At 36.8% G+C, this 21,909-nt stretch overlaps 1 pseudogene; it reads left to right on the top strand.

The window, feature by feature from the left end:
- Positions 1 to 12,070: 12,070 nt before the first annotated feature.
- Positions 12,071 to 14,512, top strand: LOC143601977 (geraniol 8-hydroxylase-like; annotated as a pseudogene).
- The last annotated feature ends 7,397 nt before the right edge of the window (positions 14,513 to 21,909 follow it).

Raw genomic sequence — 21,909 nt, 5'->3', positions numbered from 1 at the left:
ATCGGATCAATAGTTACGCCCTGACGCCACCCGCGGCCCAATCGAAATTTTACCATTATTGCCAAAGGTGTATGTTCACCGAGCCGGAGAAAAATCTGAGTATGGGTCGAACCACTGAATCGGATCAGAAATTCGGTCTTGGAGACTTGCATACAATATTTTATACACATAAAAAATAATCGGATCAATAATTTTGCCCTAACGCCACCCCGCGGCCCGTTCGAAATTTTGCAAGTATTCTCAAAGGGGTGTGTTCACCGAGCCGGAGAAAAAACTGAGTATGGGTCGAACCACTGAATCGGATCAGAAATTCGGTCTTGAAGACTTCCATACAATATTTTATTACCCTACGAGTGAATCGGATCAATAATTATGTCCTGACGCCACCCCGGGGCCCGCTCGAAATTTTGCTAGTATTGCCAAAGGGGTAAGTACACTAGCCGGAGAAAGAACTGAGTATGGGTCCAACCACTGAATCGGATCAGAAATTCGGTCTTGAAGACTTGCATACAATATTTTATACACATACAAAATAATCGGATCAATAATTTTGCCCTAACGCCACCCCGCGGCCCGTTCGAATTTTTGCCAGTATTGCTAAAGGGGCATATTCACCGAGCCGGAGAAAAAACTGAGTATGGGTCGAACCACTGAATCGATTCAGAAATTCGGTCTGGGAGACTTGCATACAATATTTTATACACATACGAAAAAATCGATTCAATAGTTATGCCCTGACGCCACCCCGCGGCCCGTTCGAAATTTTGCCATTATTGCCAAAGGTGTATGTTCACCGAGCCGGAGAAAAATCTGACTATGGGTCGGACCACTAAATCGGATCAGAAATTCAGTCTTGGAAACTTGCATACAATATTTTATACACATACAAAAGAATCGGATCAATAATTTTGCCCTAACTCCACCTCGCGGCCCGTTCGAAATTTTGCCAGTATTGCCTAAAAGGTATGTTCACCGAGTCGGAGAAAAAACTGAGTATGGGTCGAACCACTGAATCGGATCAGAAATTCGGTCTTAGAGACTTCCATACAATATTTTATTACCCTAAGAGAGAATCGGATCAATAATTATGCCCTGAAGCCACCCCGGGGCCCGTTCGAAATTTAGTAGTATTGCCAAAGGGGTATGTTCACGAGCCGGAGAAAAAACTAAGTATGGGTCGAACCACTTAATCGGATCAGAAATTCGGTCTTGGAGACTTCCATACACTATTTTATGACCCTACGAGAGAATCGGATCAGTAATTATGCCCTGACGCCACCCCGGGGCCCGCTCGAAATTTTGCCGGTATTGCCAAAGGGGTATGTACACTAGCCGGAGAAAGAACTGAGTATGGGTCGAACAACTGAGTCGGATCGGAAATTTGGTCTAGCAGACTTCCATACAATATTCTATTACCCTACGATAGACTTGGATCAATAATTATGCCCTGACGCCACCCCGGGGCCCGTTCAAAATTTTGCCAGTATTGCCAAAAGAGTATGTTCACTAGCCAGAGAAAAACTGAGTATGGGTCGAACCACTGAGTCGGATCAGAAATTCGGTCTAGCAGACTTCCAAACAATATTCTATTACCCTACGAGTGACTTGGATCAATAATTATTCCCTGACGCCACCCCGTGGGCCGTTCGAAATTTTGCCAGTATTGCCAGAGGGGTATGTTCACCGAGAAGTAGAAAAAACCGAGTATGGGTCGAACCACTAACTCGGATCAGAAATTCGGTCTTAGAGACTTCCATACAATATTTTTATTACCCTAAGAGAGAATCGGATCAATAATTATGCCCTAAAGCCACCCCGGGGCCCTTTCGAAATTTAGTAGTTTTGCCAAAGGGGTATGTTCACTAGCCGGAGAAAGAACTGAGTATGGGTCGAACAACTGAGTCGGATCGGAAATTTGGTCTAGCAGACTTCCATACAATATTCTATTACCCTACGATAGACTTGGATCAATAATTATGCCCTGACGCCACCCCGGGGCCCGTTCAAAATTTTGCCAGTATTGCCAAAAGAGTATGTTCACTAGCCAGAGAAAAACTGAGTATGGGTCGAACCACTGAGTCGGATCAGAAATTCGGTCTAGCAGACTTCCAAACAATATTCTATTACCCTACGAGTGACTTGGATCAATAATTATTCCCTGACGCCACCCCGTGGGCCGTTCGAAATTTTGCCAGTATTGCCAGAGGGGTATGTTCACCGAGAAGTAGAAAAAACCGAGTATGGGTCGAACCACTAACTCGGATCAGAAATTCGGTCTTAGAGACTTCCATACAATATTTTTATTACCCTAAGAGAGAATCGGATCAATAATTATGCCCTAAAGCCACCCCGGGGCCCTTTCGAAATTTAGTAGTTTTGCCAAAGGGGTATGTTCACTAGCCGGAGAAAAAACTGAGTGTGGGTCGAACCACTAAATCGAATCAGAAATTCGTTCTTTGGGACTTCCAAATAATATTTTATTACCCTACGAGAGAATCGGATCAATAATTATGCCATGACGCCACCCCGGTACCCGTTTGAAATTTTGCCAGTATTGCGAAAGGGGTATGTTCACTAGCCGGAGAAAAAACTGAGTATAGGTCGAACCACTGAATTGGATAAGAAATTCGATCTTGGAGACTTTCATACAATATTTTATTCCCCTACGAGAAAATCAGATCAAAAATTATCCCCTGACGCCACTCCGGGGCCAGTTCGAAATTATGCGAGTGTGGCCAATGGGGTATGTTCTCTAGCCGGAGAAAAAACTTAGAATGGTTTGAACCACTGAATCGGATTAGAAATTCGGTCTTGGTGACTTCCATTCAATATTTTATGACCCTACGAAAGAATTGGATCAATAATTATGCCCTGACGCCACCCTGTGGCCCGTTCGAAATTTTGCAAGTATTGTCAAAGGGGTAGGGATCTGTTCACGAGCCGGAGAAAAAACTGAGTATATGGGTCAAACCACTAAATCGGATCAAAAATTCGGTATTTGTGACTTCCATACAATATTTTATGACCCTACGAAACAATCGGATCAATAGTTATACCCTCACGCCACCCTGTGACTAATTCGAAATTTTGCCAGTATTGCCAAATGGGTATATTCACGAGCCGGAGAAAAAAATGAGTATGGGTCGAACCAATCGGATCAGAAATTCTGTCTTGGAGACTTCCAAACAATATTATATGACCCTACGGAAGAATCGGATCAATAGTTATGCCCTGACGCAAACCCATGGCGCGTTCGAATTTTTGCCAGTATGCCAAAGGGGTATGTTCATGAGCCGGAGAAAAAAACTGAGTATGGTTCGAACCACGGAATCTGTTCAGAAATTCGGTCTTGGTGACTTCCATACAATATTTTGTGACCCTACGAAAGAATCAGATCAATAATTATGCCTTGACGCCGCCCTATGGCCCGTTCGAAATTTTGCCAGTATTGCCAAACGGGTAGGGTTATGTTCACGAGCCAGAGAAAAAACTAAGTATGGGTCGAACCACTGAATCGGACCATAAATTAGGTCTTTGTGACTTTCATACAATATTTTATGACCCTACGAAACATTCGGATCAATAATTATGCCCCGACACCACCCCGCGGCCCGTTCGAAATTTTGCTAGTATTGCCAAAGGGGTAAGTTCACGAGCCGGAGAAAAAACTGAGTGTGGGTAGAACTACTGAATCGGATAAGAAATTCAGTCTTGGAGACTTACATACAATATTATATAACCCTACGGAAGAATCGGATCAATAGTTATGCCCTGACGCCACCCCATGGCCCGTTCGACATTTTGCCAGTATTGCCAAAAGGGTATGTTCACGAGCCGGAGAAAAAACTGAGTATGGGTCGAATCACTGAATCCGATCTAAAATTCAGTCTCGGAGACTTCCATACAATATTTTATGACCCTACGAAAGAATCGTATCAATAATTATGCCCTGGCGCTACCCCGTGGCCCGTTCGAAATTTTGCCAGTGTTGCCAAATGGTATGTTCACAAGCCGGAGAAAATCTGAGTATGGGTCGAACCACTGAATCGGATCAGAAATTCGGTCTTGGTGACTTCCATACAATATTTTATGGCCCTACGAAACATTCGGATCAATAATTATGCCCCGACACCACCCCGTGGCCCGTTCGAAATTTTGCTAGTATTGCCAAAGGGGTAAGTTCACGAGCCGGAGAAAAAACTGAGTGTAGGTAGAACCACTGAATCGGATAAGAAATTCAGTCTTGGAGACTTACATACAATATTATATAACCCTACGGAAGAATAGGATCAATAGTTATGCCCTGACACCACCCCATGGCCCGTTCGACATTTTTCCAGTATTGCCAAAAGGGTATGTTCACGAGCCGGAGAAAAAACTGAGTACGGGTCGAATCACTGAATCTGATCTAAAATTCAGTCTCGGAGACTTCCATACAATATTTTATGACCCTACGAAAGAATCGTATCAATAATTATGCCCTGGCGCCACCCCGTGGCCCGTTCGAAATTTTGCCAGTGTTGCCAAATGGTATGTTCACAAGCCGGAGAAAATCTGAGTATGGGTCGAACCACTGAATCGGATCAGAAATTCGGTCTTGGAGACTTCCAAACAATATTTTATGACCCTACGAAAGAATCGAATCCTTAACTATGCCCTGACGCCACCCCGTTGCCCGTTCGAAATTATGCCAGTATTGCCAAAGGGGTATGTTCACGAGCGGGAGAAAAAACTGAGTATGGGTCGAACCACCTAATCGGATCAGAAATTCGGTCTTGGTGACTTCCATACAATATTTTTAACCCTACGAAAGAATCATATCAATAATTATGCCCTGACGCCACCCCGTGGCCCGTTCGAAATTTTGCCAGTATTGCCAAAAGGGTATGTCCACGAGTAAGAGAAAAAACTGAGTATGGGTCGAACCACTGTATCGGATCAGAAATTCGGTCATGGAGACTTCCAAACAATATTTTATGACCATACGAAAGAATCGAATCCTTAACTATGCCCTAACGCCACCCCGTGGCCTGTTCGAAATTATGCCAGTAATGCCAAAGGGGTATGTTCACGAGCTGGAGAAAAAACTGAGTATGGGTCGAACCACCTAATCGGATCAGAAATTCGGTCTTGGTGACTTCCATACAATATTTTTGACCCTACGAAAGAATCAGATCAATAATTATGCCCTGACGCCACCCGGTGGCCCGTTCGAAATTTTGCCAGTATTGCCAAAGGGGTAAGTTCACGAGCCGGAGAAAAAACTGAGTATGGGTCGAACCACTGAATCGGATCAGAAATTCGGTCTTGGTGATTTCCATACAATATTTTATGACCCTACGGAAGAATCGGATCAATAATTATGCCCTGACGCCACTCCGCGACCCGTTCGAAATTTTGTCAGTATTGCCCAAGGAATATGTTCACGAGTTGGAGAGAAAAATAAGTATGGGTCGAACCACTGAATCGGATCAGAAATTCGGTCTTGGAGACTTCTATATAATATTTTATAACCCTACGAAAGAATCGGATCAATAATTATGCCCTGACACCACCTCGGGGCCCGTTCGAAATTTTTCCAGTATTGCCAAAGGGGTATGTTCACGAGTCGGAGAAACATATGAATATGAGTTTAACCACTTAATTAGATTAGAAATTCGGTCATGTTAATCCACTAAAATAGATTAATTACTTGTCAAGTGAGTGTGCAACATAACCTATTTAAAACAACTCTTGGATGGTTATTACATGAGATCTATCATTGTCCAAGAGTTGTGTGGGTTAATACTTGGTAACTCAAGGTTGATCACTTACAACTTAACTAATCTTAACTGGTATTTTAAGTATAATACAAATACTATTTTTACTAAAATATGAAGAAAAATTCACTTAGTAATTTAAGGGGTTGTCTCATCTAAATAAGTTATCTTACAAATAATTAATATAAACTACTTATTTACATAAAATGATGTTTTAGTGGAGATCATGAAGTTATGCATATATATTTGTTTAATTATCATGAAATAACATGACTTGTGAATAAGGTGTTATTCCCATATTTAATCACCATAGGAAGATCAAATCACATGTTTACTATTAATTGTTAAACCAAGTTAAAATGATTTTTTAACCAAGATGATACCCTTTTATCCTTAATCAACTGTACAAAAATATAAAAATCCAAAAATATTTTTTTAATTTATGCTTTTAAATTTCTTTTAAACTTGTTAAAACCAACCACTATGATGCTTACTTCTGTTTGAAATAAATAAAACGATTTAGTAGTAAAAATCAAACAAGTGTGTTCGTGGATCGAAACTTGGTTCTTACCCATACTATGCTACATATAAGATAAGTACACTTGCCTATTTGTGTATGGTTTAGTTAATATAAATATTAATTTTATATATTTAAAACGCGACATTATACGAAGCAACCCTTTTGAAAAAAACTAACAACTTTTTCACACACCACATCGTATCAATTATATATAAACTCAACAGATTTAACGGACAATAACAATAAGTGGAGAAAATTTGATTTGTAATTCCTGTTTTGTTGCTGTTGTAGTCCCCCCCCCCCTGTTAGCTGCTTGCTAGCAGTGTGAGTAGCCTTGTTTGGTTTAATGAAATTTGCTTTTCGAAAAAAAATAGATGAGACAATGATATCACATACATGAGCAAAACTAGAGTCCTTCCCGGCCCCGTTGACTGACGTTTGTTAATTTTCATGTTTCATTGTCCGTCTGTGGTCTTATTTTGAAAACCAACCGCATCAATTCGATCCATGTGCAGAATAGTGTGTATTTGTGGGTTATGGACTGAATCAAAAGGGATACCAGTGTTATAGTCTAACAAGGCTTCACATGTTCAGTACAATGTACTGTGACTTTCTTGAGACAAGGTTCTTTTATAGCACCCAGCATAGTGGTTAGGGGAGAAGGAGTATATTGACGCACTTATTTGGTTGAGTTGGATACCACTATTAGAAGAAATTACTCACAGTATCCAATACGTGTCACCAAATTCCTTGAAATCTACGAACCATCGATCAGTGTCACCGAAAAAGGTCCTCCTAACCTAATGCCCGAGGTAAGTCATTCCCAAACTCTTGAACAGAGTAATAATAAAATATCTTCTTCTAATATTGTAACATCACCACAAGAAGAACTATTAGCAACAAACCTGGCGAATGTCCTATACAAGAAGAACCATTAAGTACAAGAATTTTTTTTGGGAAAGTACATATTAGCTCCACATACAAACAAGGGTGTCCCACCAAAACAATACTCTCCAAAAAAGGAGGCTTGGAGATCCAAGTACCCGATGGAAAGTATTGCCAGAGGGAATTCCCAACTATAATGGAACATGCCTTAAAGTCAAACACTGGAGAGAGGCAATGGAATCGAAATGAAGGCTTTAAATGAAAATGGTACATGGGATACGCGTACTCTCCCATCAGGAAAAAAATAAAAAATGTCATAGGATGCCGGCTGGTGTTCTCCATCAAACACTAACCAAACGAAACTGTTGAAAGATACAAGTCTGGTTACTAGCTAAAGGCTACAGTCAAACATATGGGATTGACTATTTTCAAACCTTCTCTCCGGTTGTCAAAATTGACACAATTAGAGTATTGTTTTCTGTTGTTGCGAATAAAGGCTGGTTGCTTCATCAATTCTATGTAAAGAATGCATTTCTTCATGGAGAACTTAAAGAAGATATATACATGGAAACTCCTTCTGGATTCTAAGGAGATCCTAAAAAGCAAGAAGTTTGTTAGTTAAAAAAAGTCTTTGTACGGGTTAAACCAATTTCCTAAGGCGTGGTTTGGAAGATTATTATAGGAAATGATAGTGTGATCGATATCTAAAAGTCAATTAAAACATTTATGAAAATTACCTTTACTAGCTATAGGGCAAATAAGGTGTCAAATCCACAGAGAATTAATGAAAAATGCTAATATCGTTCATTGTTTATTAATTTATATTATTACGGTGGACAAACGATGTAAAGCGGTTTGAAAATTGATTTGGCTGTAAAACATCTGAGAGATAAATAACCAAACTTCAGGTTTCAGGCTATGAAGCAGACTTGACTGACTGGTTAAACATATTTGAAAAACTCGTTTGTTGATACCTCTAATCGAAAGACTAAATATTTGACCTTACTGATCGTCAGGACTTAATCCGAACAATTGGCTTGGTTGGATACAGGGCCGGCCTATAGGGGTGGCGGGGTGGTCGACGGCCACAGGCCCGACACCCCATTAGGCCCGGATTTTTTTTTTAAAAAAAAAATTATATTTATTTTTATTAAAAACAATATGTATATTTAATGTTTAAACTCAATTACATGACCACTAGCTTGGTCTAGTGGCAAAAGGGTATTACTCTCAACCAAAATGTTTTGGGTTCTGGTCTCATTTGAGACATATTTAATCCTATTTTTATACAAAAAATTTTTACACAGCCCAAATTATAACTAAGTAAACCTATATAAAAATTTAATTGTTTAAACCAACAAAATACACCTTTTAAATTAAGGTCCAAAATAAATTTCGCCTTCGGCTCAAAACTTTTTTTGCTTTCTCGGAGCCGGGCCTGGCTGGATAATAACCTAATTGATTGCCATTTTTAGAGTTTGATAAAAGCAATCAATTTAATGGCTAAAGATAAAAAATGACTCTAAGAACCTAATCCTAAAAGTTTATGACCACAAATCAAGTGACTGATAAAACCTCATAGCATGCAATTACGTAAAACTATTTAGTTGCACAAAAAAACATTAAGTTCTAACTAACCAAATGGTTAGTCAAATACAAATCCAATGTTGAAGTTTAAAACATTAAAAGTTTAGCCACAATTACAACCCTGCTCCCGAAGATGGTTACAAATGGTTTAGCCTTGCATCTTAATCTTGAAACTCTTGATTATGGAGTGGAATGATAAGAGCATAAATGATTATGGTGATTAAATGGTGTTAAGATGGTGAAAGATGGCTCCAAAATCGTTCTTGGTGGCTAGGGTATGAAAGATAATCGACCTAGGATTTAATCGGGCTTTTATATGGAAGAAAATCCAAAAAACGAACTTTTGCATTAGGCTCGCCGTAAGGTATGGTGAGTCCACCATAAGCTACGGTGGGTGTGAAAAAAATGGAGACCATAAGGCCAAGACTCATGCCCATAGCCTTCTGGTCTGCTGTAAGCTATGGTCTGCTATAAGCTATGGTGAGGCCAGTATAACCTACTAAGACAACTTTCTTATTTATATTGTTTTCTTCATAAATCTTTTTTCCAGCTCCATTTTCCTTCTCGTTTGCGGCTATGTCTTCGTATTTCAATTCTCTATCGTATCATATTCCATTACTTACATTTCCAATCCATTTGTATCCTCCGAATCATGTCCAATTTTCATTTTTTAACCATCTTGAATGTTCCAGATTAGCTCCTTTAAGCTTCAAACACCTATAATCATAATACTAATCAAAGTAATCGTGTTCGATAGATATAAACAATTAAAACACACAACATTATATCCTTAAAGCACGTTATTTCACCCACATATCACAAACAAGAAATGGATCAACTAAAACGGAACTTGTTCGTAAAATTTGAAATGAAAGACTTGGGGAGACAAAAGTACTTTCTGGGAATCAAAGTTCTAAGATCTATACAAGGGATCTTCATCTGCCAATGCAAGCATGTCCTTGATTTTATAGCGGAGATAAGAATGATGGACTACAAACCAATAGAAACCCCCATGATGGTGAACCACAAATTGTACATGGAACCTGAAGCAGAATTGACGGATAAAGAGAGATACCAAATATTAGTGGGGAAACTAATATATCTTGCCCACACCCGACCTGATATAGCTTACGTCGTTGGAGTGGTAAGTCAGTTCATGCACCAACCTCAGGCTGCTCCCATGGAAGTGACATTAAGAATCATCAGGTATCTTAAAAGAACAACTACGCATGGTGTTTAGTTCAAGTCAAACGAGCATTAAAACACCCATGTGTATAGTGATGCCGAATGGGCATGAGATAAAGGGAATCGAAGGTCTACAGGGGGGTACTTCATATTAGTTGGAGGAAATCTTGTAGCATGGAAGAGTAAAAAACAAATAGTTGTTGCTCTCTCGAGTGCAAAGGCTGAATTCAGAGGAATAGCACATGACATTAGAATAAGTTTTATGGATTTGAAACCTCTTAAACGATATTGGTTCCCCCTAAATGGAATCAGAAAAATTATGTGCGACAATAAAGCAACAATCCAAATTTCAGAAAACCCGTCCAATATGACCGAACAAGACATGTTGAAGCTGATAGGAACTTTATTTTCGAGAAGCTCGAGACATGAATTATTGAACTCCTGTTTTTTCGATCAAAAGACCATCAGACATACTAATGAAAGTAGATGATGGGAGAATCTTCAGCCATTGCCTAATCAAGTTGAGTATCGGAGATCCCACTACTTAACATGAGCACGGGATCGGTCAAATTATCATCCCCCGGAATCAAAGGGGAAATCACCGCTATCAAATCTCCAACCATTTTACTGAATATTAGCTATTTAATTTAGACTGTGTAATTTCCTTTAAATTGTATCGTTGATTCCTGGATGTTTTATCAATAAAAAACACAATTTCAATTCGAACTCTCTGATTACCAATTGAAAACGTTAATGACCTACAACTGTTGTTGTGGCGAAAGATATGATTTATTTAAGTTAGTTACAATGAACGTCAGTAATATTATATAAAGTGTTGTTGATATTAAAATGTGCAGATAAATAGATCATAAATTATCGTCGAGTTATCAAGCGATCAAACTTAAAAGTTTATAAAAGAGTCACCTCAAGTCTACTCAAAGTCAAAATGATTTATATAAGTTATCTATAAACTCAACTGAATTAATGGACAATTACAATAACTGAAATAACTAGCTATTTTCCAGTAAATAATTTTATTCTAATAAATAGATGAAACAATGATATCAGAGACAGGTGCATAACATTTAACTCATTGAACTTGAACCAAAACCACATAACTATTTTTGTGCAATAAATAGATGAAAAAATGATATCACAGACATGATCAAAACTAGACTCCCTCTCGGCCCCTTATGAAAAAATGATATCACAACTTCTATCTTTTACCGACTGAATGAAAATCATTTTAAATATGTTATTTGTTTGTATCATAAGCGATATGATTACAATTACTATTATGAGCGTTTACTAATACTCCCCCCGTCCCTTTGAAAGTATCCACATTTCTTTTTTAGTTTATCTCATTACAAATGTCCACTTTCAAACTTTATTAATTAATTTCCAAATTTACACTTAAACATGCAATCATTCAAACTTTGTCTTTTTATAGTAATTTGTTAAGAAAAAATTACAATCATTAAAACTTTCTTAAATTTTGTTTTTCTTAAACCATGACACTTAAAGAGGGACGGATGAAGTATATTTGTTTAGTTTAGTGTTGGTACCATAACCAACTTATAATTTGTACGTGAGCTGCTATTTCAGGCGTTTGCGGAACTCATTTTGATCTAGTGCTTATGTTATGACGAACTTAGCATATACCGATCAAATTAGCTAGTGATGTATCCACAACCTAACGGGTTTATATAACAAAAAAAGGAAATCAACTTTGTAGAAAAACACATTTTCAATAGTTTCAGTATGGCAATTATTGAATATATATTTATATATTGTTGTTGTAGATGTGAAAAGATTTTTTCAATACATAGAATATAGAATATGCAAGTATACGACAAGTATTATATTTATAGTACATTTATATGATTGTGTTGTAGATGTGAAAGAAATATTGCCAATATTGAGATGCTTCCAAGATCATCATAACTATTAAATATGTTTACATATTTTTGTCATAACATATACGTACATACCATATGATAACTATTAATTATATTTTATATTATTGGCCTAACATGCCACTGATTTTGTTGTCTAAAATACTTGAAAATCGTCTTGATACAAAAGTTATATATATACACCCTCCATTAGGTTACAAGAAACAAAAAAAGAAACAATGGAGCTTCTACTTCTGATTCTCCCCACCATCATTTTCTTCTTCTTCTTCTTGCATGCCATTAATCTTTACCGGAAAACTAGACTCCCTCCCGGCCCCGTCGGCTTTCCCATCATCGGAAACCTCCTTGAACTTGGACCCAAACCCCATGAATCCCTAGCCAAACTCGCACGTAAACATGGTCCATTTATGACCACCAGTGTAGTGGCATCTACACCTGACGCTGCCAGAGAAATCCTTCAACACAAAGACGAGGCTTGCTCTGGCCGTCTCATCCCAGACGCTGCCACCGCTTTGAAAACCCATGAAATCGCAATCCTTTGGATGTCACCTAACGAAACATGGCGAGCCATGAGAAAAGCCCTTAACATATATCTCACTAATAAACAAAAACTCGACTCCGTCAGGGTCCTAAGGTAAAATGTGGTGGATGAAACTCTAGACTTCCTTAGGGAGTCCGGGCGGAAAGAGGTACCCGTGGACATTGGAAAACTTGCGTTTACGGTCGCACTCAACCAGATGTCAAACACGATTCTATCTCGAAATGTGGCCAGCTACGAGTGTGATAATATTAAGGGGTTTAGGATGGCCATTGAGACGGTTATGGAACTGCTTGGGAAGTTTAACATTGCGGACATATTTCCTGTGCTGAAACTTTTGGACCCGCAGAACATACGACACCAAGCTAAGGCAGCTTACATTTGGCTAGAAGAAGTGAAAGAGGGTTTCGTAAACGATAGACTAAAACATCGAGAGTCCGATCTTCCAAGGTTTGGTGATATGCTGGATTCACTTCTGGATTATAGTGAAGAGAATGAAGCTAAGCTCAACCTTACACACATCAAGGCTTTAGTTCTGGTAAACACTCTACAACTTATAATTAAGTGGTATTTATTTTACTCCCTCAGTTGTCTTAGTTTGAAAAACTCAAAGTTTAAGATAGATTAAATTATTATTTTTTTTTGCTTATCAAATGACAATAATGCCCTTGGAAATTGGGTCAATAAATATTGTTTATTAATGTTAGTTGTGTGTGTTTAAGGGTAAACTTGGAAATTGGCTAATAAATTTTAAAAGTGGATATTTGTAATGTAACAAATAAAAAAGAAAACGCGGACATTTTTAATGGGAACGGAGAGAGTATTTGTGTAACAAGGTTTAATGTATTGACAAGAATTTGTGTCATTCTTATATAACAGGAATTATTTATAGCTGGAACCGACACAGTTTCAAACACAGTAACATGGATAATGTGTGAACTATTACTTAACCCTGATGTGTTCTTGAATGTCCGCGAAGAACAGGGGCGGACCCACATAGTGTGGATCGGGGTCCCGGGACACCAATGTTTTTTAAAAATTTATTAGAAGCGGTATATTAAATTTTTTGAGGACCCCATAAGATTTAATACTTGGAACCCATACTATTAATGTTGATGTGGTCTGGTGGAAAGTCCCTTGTTTTATCTTTGAAAGGTCATGGGTTCAATTACAAGGCTCAGTTTTTGGTTTTTTGTGTTAATTTTTAGTGTTAATCAATCATTTGATTGCTAATGTTGCAATGATAACTTTGGAAACATTCAAACACCTCTAAAATACATATCATTGTTTTCAACTTTATGCATGGTTTTCTTTAGAAACATTCAAACACTTTAAAATATCAGTTTTATTTTTCACTAGTTTAAGTTAATGGTTTTCAACACATGCTTATAAAAGGGTGGATCTAGGTTCTATCTCAAAAATGTTTAAGAAAGGGAAAACAAAGTGTTTATGTGTCAACCCGACCCATTTTGACCCGTTCAGGTAGTGATGATTGAAAAGAAAGTTTTATTATGATATTGTTTTTTATTATGTTCTTCGCCTCGACCCGACCTGAACAACGACCGACCCGAAAAATTTGAACACCGAAAATATGGGACCCCATTGGCAAAAAATCCTGGGTCCGCCACTGGCGAAGAAGTCAATCAAATAGTCGGAAAAGATGGGAAACTTGAAGAAGCGAAAATCATTGGTATGCCATACTTGCATGCTGTCATCAAGGAAACAATGCGACTTCACTCACCAGCTCCTCTATTGGCACCTCACAAAACCGGGACGGAGGTAAAAATCGGAAACTATATTAATTCTTGTGAATATTTGGGCCATTGCAAGGGACCCAAGTTACTGGGAAAACCCAACGTTGTTTATGCCAGCAAGGTTCTTGAGTAACAACGTTGATTACAAAGGACACGATTTTGAATTTTTACCGTTCGGATCAGGTAGAAGGAGGTGTCCTGGAATGCCTTTGGCTGACAGGATGGTAAGCTTCATAGTGGCCTCATTTGTGTATCACTTGGATTGGATGCTTCCGCATGCTAAAGATGAGATGGATATGAATGATGTTTGTGGTCTCACATTGCATAAGGCAACACCACTTGTTGCTAGGCCTATACCCTTAGAATGACCGAATGATTTCCAATGTTAAAATTGGATGTTCAATTGTTGTGATTTTAAGTAATGGGTTTCGTATGTTACCGTTAACAAGTAGCCTCTCTATCTCTATCTTTAAAATAAAAGAGAGTGTCATTTGCTATAAGCTAATATTTTGTTGGTAATATTTTTAGGAGCTATCTATTTTCATTTGTTGTAACGTTGTGTGTGCTTTGAAGAATTGAAATAAATATGATAAAAAGTGCATTACAGTTTGTCAACATGAGTTTTAGGGGATGTCTCACTACAACAAAATGAAGCTATTGCAACCCCGGTAAAAAGTTGCATTAGGTCTAAAAAAAAGTTGCATTAGGCTTAATGCAACCTTTTATCAAGGGCTGCACTAGGTGAAGTTGCATTAGATCTAATGCAACCTTTTTATTAGATAAGGCAACTTTTTCTTAAAGTGTTGCATTTGCTACTCAAATGCAACCTTTTTGACATGCTAATGTAACTTTTTTTACTTCAAATGCAACTTTTTTAACAAACAAATGCAACCTTTGCAATGTCAAAAGCAACCTTTGCTACACTTTAATGCAACTTTTTTTTACATCAAATGCAAAACTTTTTTATGATTTTTAGTTACAAAAAATGCAACCTTTTTTTAAAGGCAATGCAACTTTGTTTGAAATACTAAATTCTATTAATATTAATATGCAATGTTATCTCATTAAAACCAACATAATAACATAAATAATAGACAATAATATATCATAATTTACCATATGTTTAATCTCAAAATAACAACGTAATCAAAATATAAGTGGTCAACTAAAATTATTAGAAGTAACTAAAACCTCCTACTCATCTCTACGATCCTGAACTCCATCAGGTAGCTTTTCCATAATATTTTGCATCATAGCTTCCAAGTTCGCTCGTTGGCGATCAAGGTCTTTCCGCATAGCTTCTAGCTCATCTTTTTTCCTTTGATGGTCCTCTCAGGGGCGGATTTATATAGAAAGGGGGTGGTTCCCCGGAACCACCTGAGTTTCGAAATAATAGTGTGCTTTTATATAAAAAATATTATAGGAACCATCTTATAAATTAGGAAGGAACCACTCTAACCTCAAGTATGCTCGCTGGTCGGCTGGTAAAGATTTGTTTTTGTACAGGTGAGGTCGCGAGTTCGATCCGGACTTGCTGCGTTTTTTTGGAACTGTTGGTTTTTTTATTTTTTTTTTAACTAAGAGTTATTACCTTATATGTTATATCATATTAGGGTTTTAACTTTTTACCAGTTACCACATATCCACAGCCGCCCTCTCAAGAGTCACGCGCGCACACACAGCCGCTGACCTGTTCTCTGATAGTCCGACCACCGCCCACCGCTGCTGCCCGCCAGCGCTCTCTTTTTCCGGCCATCCACACTCCAGAGAGCTCTGCGGCTCTGCCTTCAGCCTTCTACAAAGCTCGAAATCTCGAATCTTCCCACTTTAAAGGTATGTTCACATTCATTTGTTAAATGCTAATTACTTGTTCTTGTTAATTGTTATTTATTGTATTATTATTGTGTAATGAACTTTGCCCGAACCATCGAACCAACCCGAACCTCAAACCGACCCGGAATTTTTTTATGTCAGACTCTTTGAAATTGAAGCGTCTATAAGTAAGTAGTGCACCACCCGAAAAAAATTCCTGGATCCGCCACTGGGTCCTCTTCCATTTCCTTTCGCATATCAAGCAATTGTGTTTTATCAACTTCAATGTTTGCTTTTAATGATTCCATAAGCCCTCCATGGTTCCTCACCAGCATCCAATTTTTTTACCATTTTTTTGTAACGCCTTTTCCATAGAGTCGAAGGTAGCCATCATGCTCCTTGTTCATTACAACCGTAAAAGGATCAACCAAAGCACTTCCATCTTTTGCGGTGCGTGGTTCTTCATTTTTTCCTTGAAAAGATAATAAGAAAATATTATATAAACAAACATAATATATAATGAAGTACAATAAAAACCAAATAATAGTAAACACACATGCAAATAGATGAAACAATTTGTGCAATGAAATGCAAAAGAAACTAGCAACGCGTTATATGGAATAATAAATTGACGTTACATGTCATTAAATGAAGGTAAGTATTTATTAAAATTCTGTGAATTATGATTAATAAATAAAATGGTTTTATAATGGACAAAAGTTTATATTTATTATAATTCTATATAATTTGGGGTTGAAAATCAAACTAGTAAGTCAAATTATTATGCATCACATGTAGATCAAATTAATCAACTCAAATGGCATTTTGGTTAGACTTTTGTCAACTGATGGCATTAACTCATGTTATTAAGAATAGAGAAATTTGGTTCCAATAACAGGGCATTTATTGTTGTTTGAGGTTAAAAGAATTGACTTCTACAAGTCAACATTAGATTCAAGGCAAAATTCTGTAATTTTGAGATGAAACTAATGTTGACTTGCAGAAGTCAATTCCTTTAACCTCAAACAACAATAAATGCCCTGTTATTGGAACCAAATTTATCTAATCTTTATAGCATGAGTTAATACCATCGGTTAACAAAATTCTGACCAAAATGCCCTTTGAGTACAAAAGATGTTTGTACTTATTTGTTTTCTACAAGTACTACATTGAGAGAACTTACAATTTTTCTTGCAGTATCATCATATGAATCACAATATACATGCCCTTCGGTCCTTTTACGTGTACGTTCAAATAATTTGGCTAAACCGGGTAGTTCCTTGTTCGGGTCTTCATACTCTACATTCATGAAAACATACATCAGTAAAAATGAATTAGCATCTTGAACTTAAAAAACACAAATCACAAGAAAGACAAAGACATGTTTACCATCTCATCACGACTTTTTGGGCCAGCTGTGTGCATGTTCTTTTGAGTCATGCGTATTTCCTTAGCCCGTAAACAACGTTTCTGGATATACATTTATATAAACACGTCAGCTAATAGAAAACTCTAAATAATAGATACTGGTAATAAATAAATTGTTTAGAAAATTACCGCCTCATCTTTATTATTCCATAACCTCATCAACTGTGAGAAATCATCTTCTGGAATATTTTTAGGTCTGTTCTTCCATCTTGTTTTATTGTCCTTATATTGATAGAAGTGTTTATTCTTAAACCTGGATTTGTGTACCTTATACGAGTGTCCAATAGTCATTAAAACCCAAGTTTTAGCAGCATCTGGCACGTCGTATTTTTCCTTTAAAAAAGTTATATTTTAGTTAAAAAAATATAAAGTATAGCAAATAAATAAAATAGACCTACTTAAAAACTTACCAAAACATACTCCCATATTTTATCTTTATGTGGCACCTTCCTCCATGAAGCAAGAGTCAATGGTACATAAGTATGATTACGAGCAATTGTGCCCAAAAATAGAGAGAATTTTGAAACTACATGTGCTGGTCCCACGGGTTGTCCAAATTCATTACATATGATGGCCTCTCGCTCGTCAACTTTCCGTGTGTGCACAGAATGCAACATCGTTGGTCCTCTTTTTTTGGTTTTAGTTTCTGAACACAAGTATATTATATATATATATATATATATATATATATATATATATATATATTAAATAACAAGCAAAAAACAAGGTATAAGTAGGCAACCGAACCTATTGCTTTTTCATATTCGGGGAGGTGTAATTGATCTTGAACTAGTGCAATGTCCTCATCTTCCAAATCGTCATGGCTATCATCCCCTTGTATCTCTTCATCATTATATGTGGATGCAATAAGGTCCATGTGATATTCGTTACCTTGGTCAACACAATCTTGTCATTGTTAAATACAACATTATCAATAAATATAAATTACAAAAAATACATTAGAAAAGACGAACTAATTTTTTTTTTTATCCTACTGAAATGTCTAGCTCTTGGTGATGTCAACATGAATCATTTGATTCTTTAAACTGTTAAAATCATTATCATTACTTAACCATGTTAGACTATCATGCTTCTTATTTATTTTGAGCTTCAACAATTTACCCAAACCGGTTCTCACAAACAAGCATTTCACATTGTCCAAAATACCCTTAATGATACAGACTTTCCTTTGACCAAGAAAGTCAGAGCTGGTAAAAAGGTCAACCCTAGCTAAAAACAGTCTTTCTCAATAGATCCTAATTTACAATATGATTTTTCCAATAATATCAAAACTGCCCCTTGTGTTTGGCTTTCATAATTTTGTTTCTATGATCAGTAAAAAAATAGTTAACAGGTCAAAGCATGTCAATTTTAGTTACCAGCCAATTTCTAACATGTAAGAATATATTAGTTAACGAGTTAATCTAACAAAACTGGAATTACCAGATATACCCCTGCTAACATTTAAAACTACATATAATTAACGGTTTAAACATAAACTTTGCAACTAGGAGACATGCTTACTATTCTCATGTGTCCTTGTACAGCATAATAGTATTTATGTTTAACATACAGAAATGGAATGTGAAAGTTATTTAGTATAAGTACCTTGAGGTCTCACAATATGCCCTTCATCACCAAAACCCTCCAAATATGTTGGTTCAATATCTACGTCATTAACATCTAAAAGCATATAAGAGTAAATTAATATGAAAACTTGTTGTATGACTGACTTTGTTATCACTCAATTAAGACCAGAAAAACGATACCTTGAAATGCTTCATCATCATCAACAAGAACAAAACGTTCATTTGATCCCGTTTTAATACAAGTAGGCTTTGCCAGATTTTGTTTAGCCACCTCCCTTTGCCTTGTCCCTTTATTACTTGAAATTAACTCACCCATGGTAAGTGTGGCTTTAGAATGATTATTTTTTAATGTATTTGAATCCAAGACCTTTGGAGCGATAACTCGACCTTTCTTTGCTAAATTAGCAACTTTATTCATGGACATTGGTGAAATATATCGTGGAAGATGTTTCTATAACATATGTCATTTTCGTTAGAAACATAAATATATGAAGATAAAAGTAATAGATAATAGTATTACCTTTTTCGATGCTTTAACACTTGTAGCAACCTCTGTATAATCTTCATTATCATCACCCATTTCAGAAATCCAGTCTTCATCTCTCGCACTAGAAAATGTGGGGTTCACCTTCTTTTTCTTTTTCTTTGTTTTTTTACTTTCTACTAAACTTGTCAAAGAGTTTGACATGTTTTTAAGTCCCATAGCTCGTAGCATTTCTTTGTTTTCTTGAACCCTCAATAATTTAAGTTTTTCATAATCATTCAACTGTCTTTTGCTTGCCATTAGACCTGTTTAATTTAAAAATGTTGCATTTTATTTAGGGCGGGGTGAGCGAACCATTTTGGGGGTCAAAGCAAAGTAATCATTCAACTACATTTTGGGGTTGAAATTAATAAAATTATGATTTGGCCAGGCAGCAACAGATATTGCAAAACTCAATATGTCTTTAACGTTTTGCTCGGTCGGTTACGTAAATTCTAAAACATAGCAAACGGTTTGGTTTATGGTTAATATCGAATCTAGTCGTATAAAACCGGACCGGATGATAAGAACTGACAATATATATATATAATTATATATAGGAAAATACTTAACTATATGTAGAGAAGTGCACAAAAACCCCAAACCTGGAAAAAAAGAACAGGAACTGGGCTTTTTAAAGCCGGTTTTTAAGAACCCGAACTCGGGGGTATGACTTTCAGTGCTAAAATCAGAACCTGAACTCGTACCCCATCTAGACCCGATAATACCCGAAAACTAGTTCGGGTTTTCAAATACCCGAAAACGGGTTCCAGTTATACCCGAAATCCGGGTTTTTGAAATACCCGAACACCGGGTTTTTTTAAATACTGGAAGCAGTTTTTGTAAATAGGGGTGTGCAGATTTCGGTCCGACCCGCAATTACCCATAGAACCGGACCAGAAAACGTCGAAACCGACCCGACCCTAATATTCAGCAGTTTAAATCGGTCCTGGATTTTATGGTATTTTGGTCATCGGGTCGGTCTCGATCATTTACAATTGAAAGCCTACAAAAAACCGAACCCGAGAAACATTAACAACAATCACCGTCAAGCAAGGATAGGTCCAACCCCTTAGCTGCAACCTTTGCTCAGTTCACCCCAAAATTGCAAGTTCAAACAAGTATGTTTGAATCACTAAAAAAGGGTTTATAAACCTATCATTCATGGTATATAATAAAAAAAGCTTGTAAAGAAATACAGGGGTGAAGTCGTGAAGAAGATAGATTGTGGTCATGTGGTGAAGCCGGTGATTCAAAAATCCAAATCCACCAGAATCACTCTATCGACGTCTTTAATCTCAGAAGAGATTGTAAAATATAAATCAATCTCGGTCTTTCTAGGTACCCGAATTGCAAAGCCCGATGAAAAGTGATCCCCGAAATACACACCAGGGTCTGGTTCTCAGTCCTTTATATTTGACTTTCTCGGTTTCGGTCCAGGTCGGGTTTTTCAACATGCACACCCCTATTTGTAAATTCTGCAGGCCGTAAACAAAAAAACTGCAGAAAACTTATTTTTCAATACCGCAGGCCCGTTAACAAAAAAAACTGCAGAAAACTTATTTTTCAATACCGTAGGCCCATACCCAGAACCCAGTTTTAATAATACCCGATTTATGCACCTCTAACTATGAGCAACAACGGTGATTCAAGGTCATTTAGTTTAATATGGTGAGTTTTTAAATATTAGAGTTAATTATGGTTAATCAAGGTTAATGACAGTCTGTTACTATAAAATTTTGTTCAAGGTTGACTAGTTGGATTCGTAAATGTTGGTTAATTTTTTACAAAATTTGACTTTTTAGTCAATTTTGACTTTCAGTTGAAGAATGTTGACTTTCTGTGTATGCATTGACTATTTTGATATGAGTTGACTAAAAGTCATAAGAGGAAGGTGTGATTGTATCAATAAATCAATGCAATTGGTTTTATATATATTTGTTGCACTTTTAAAGACTACCGGTTGATTAAGCATAGCAAAGCTGAATTATGGTTCGAAAGTATTAGTATACGATGTTGGATAATATATATAAGAAAGTGTTGTCTTGATGAGTTTGGTGACTTATTAATCAATTTGGAAATTCAATTTTGAATATATTCTTAAGCCCATGAGTTTGACTTTTTTTTAACCGTTCTCGTAACAGGTGAAGTTACTTCAGTTTTTTTTAAATCGAAAATAACCCGATCATCGGTAATGGGTCACCGGCCTTCTGCCAAAATAAATGTCCAGGATAAAAAAGGGCAAAGAACCTATATACAACTAGAACATACCTATGCAACGAGTGCCACATGAAATGCATCACTTTGTTAATATGTTTGATATTGTCTTCTTAGTTCTTATAGCATATTAGTCAAAGCTTGGTTCATGAGATCAAATTAACCATTTTTTTTGTAATTTTAATAATAAGACTTG

Source organism: Bidens hawaiensis, unplaced genomic scaffold, assembly GCF_021521415.1.
Source record: "Bidens hawaiensis isolate Kalapana, Puna unplaced genomic scaffold, B.hawaiensis_p1.1 tig00057711_1, whole genome shotgun sequence".
Classification (NCBI taxonomy): Eukaryota; Viridiplantae; Streptophyta; class Magnoliopsida; order Asterales; family Asteraceae; genus Bidens; species Bidens hawaiensis.
The sequence above is the reverse complement of the archived record's forward strand: the minus strand, read 5'-3'. Positions and strand labels throughout refer to the sequence as shown.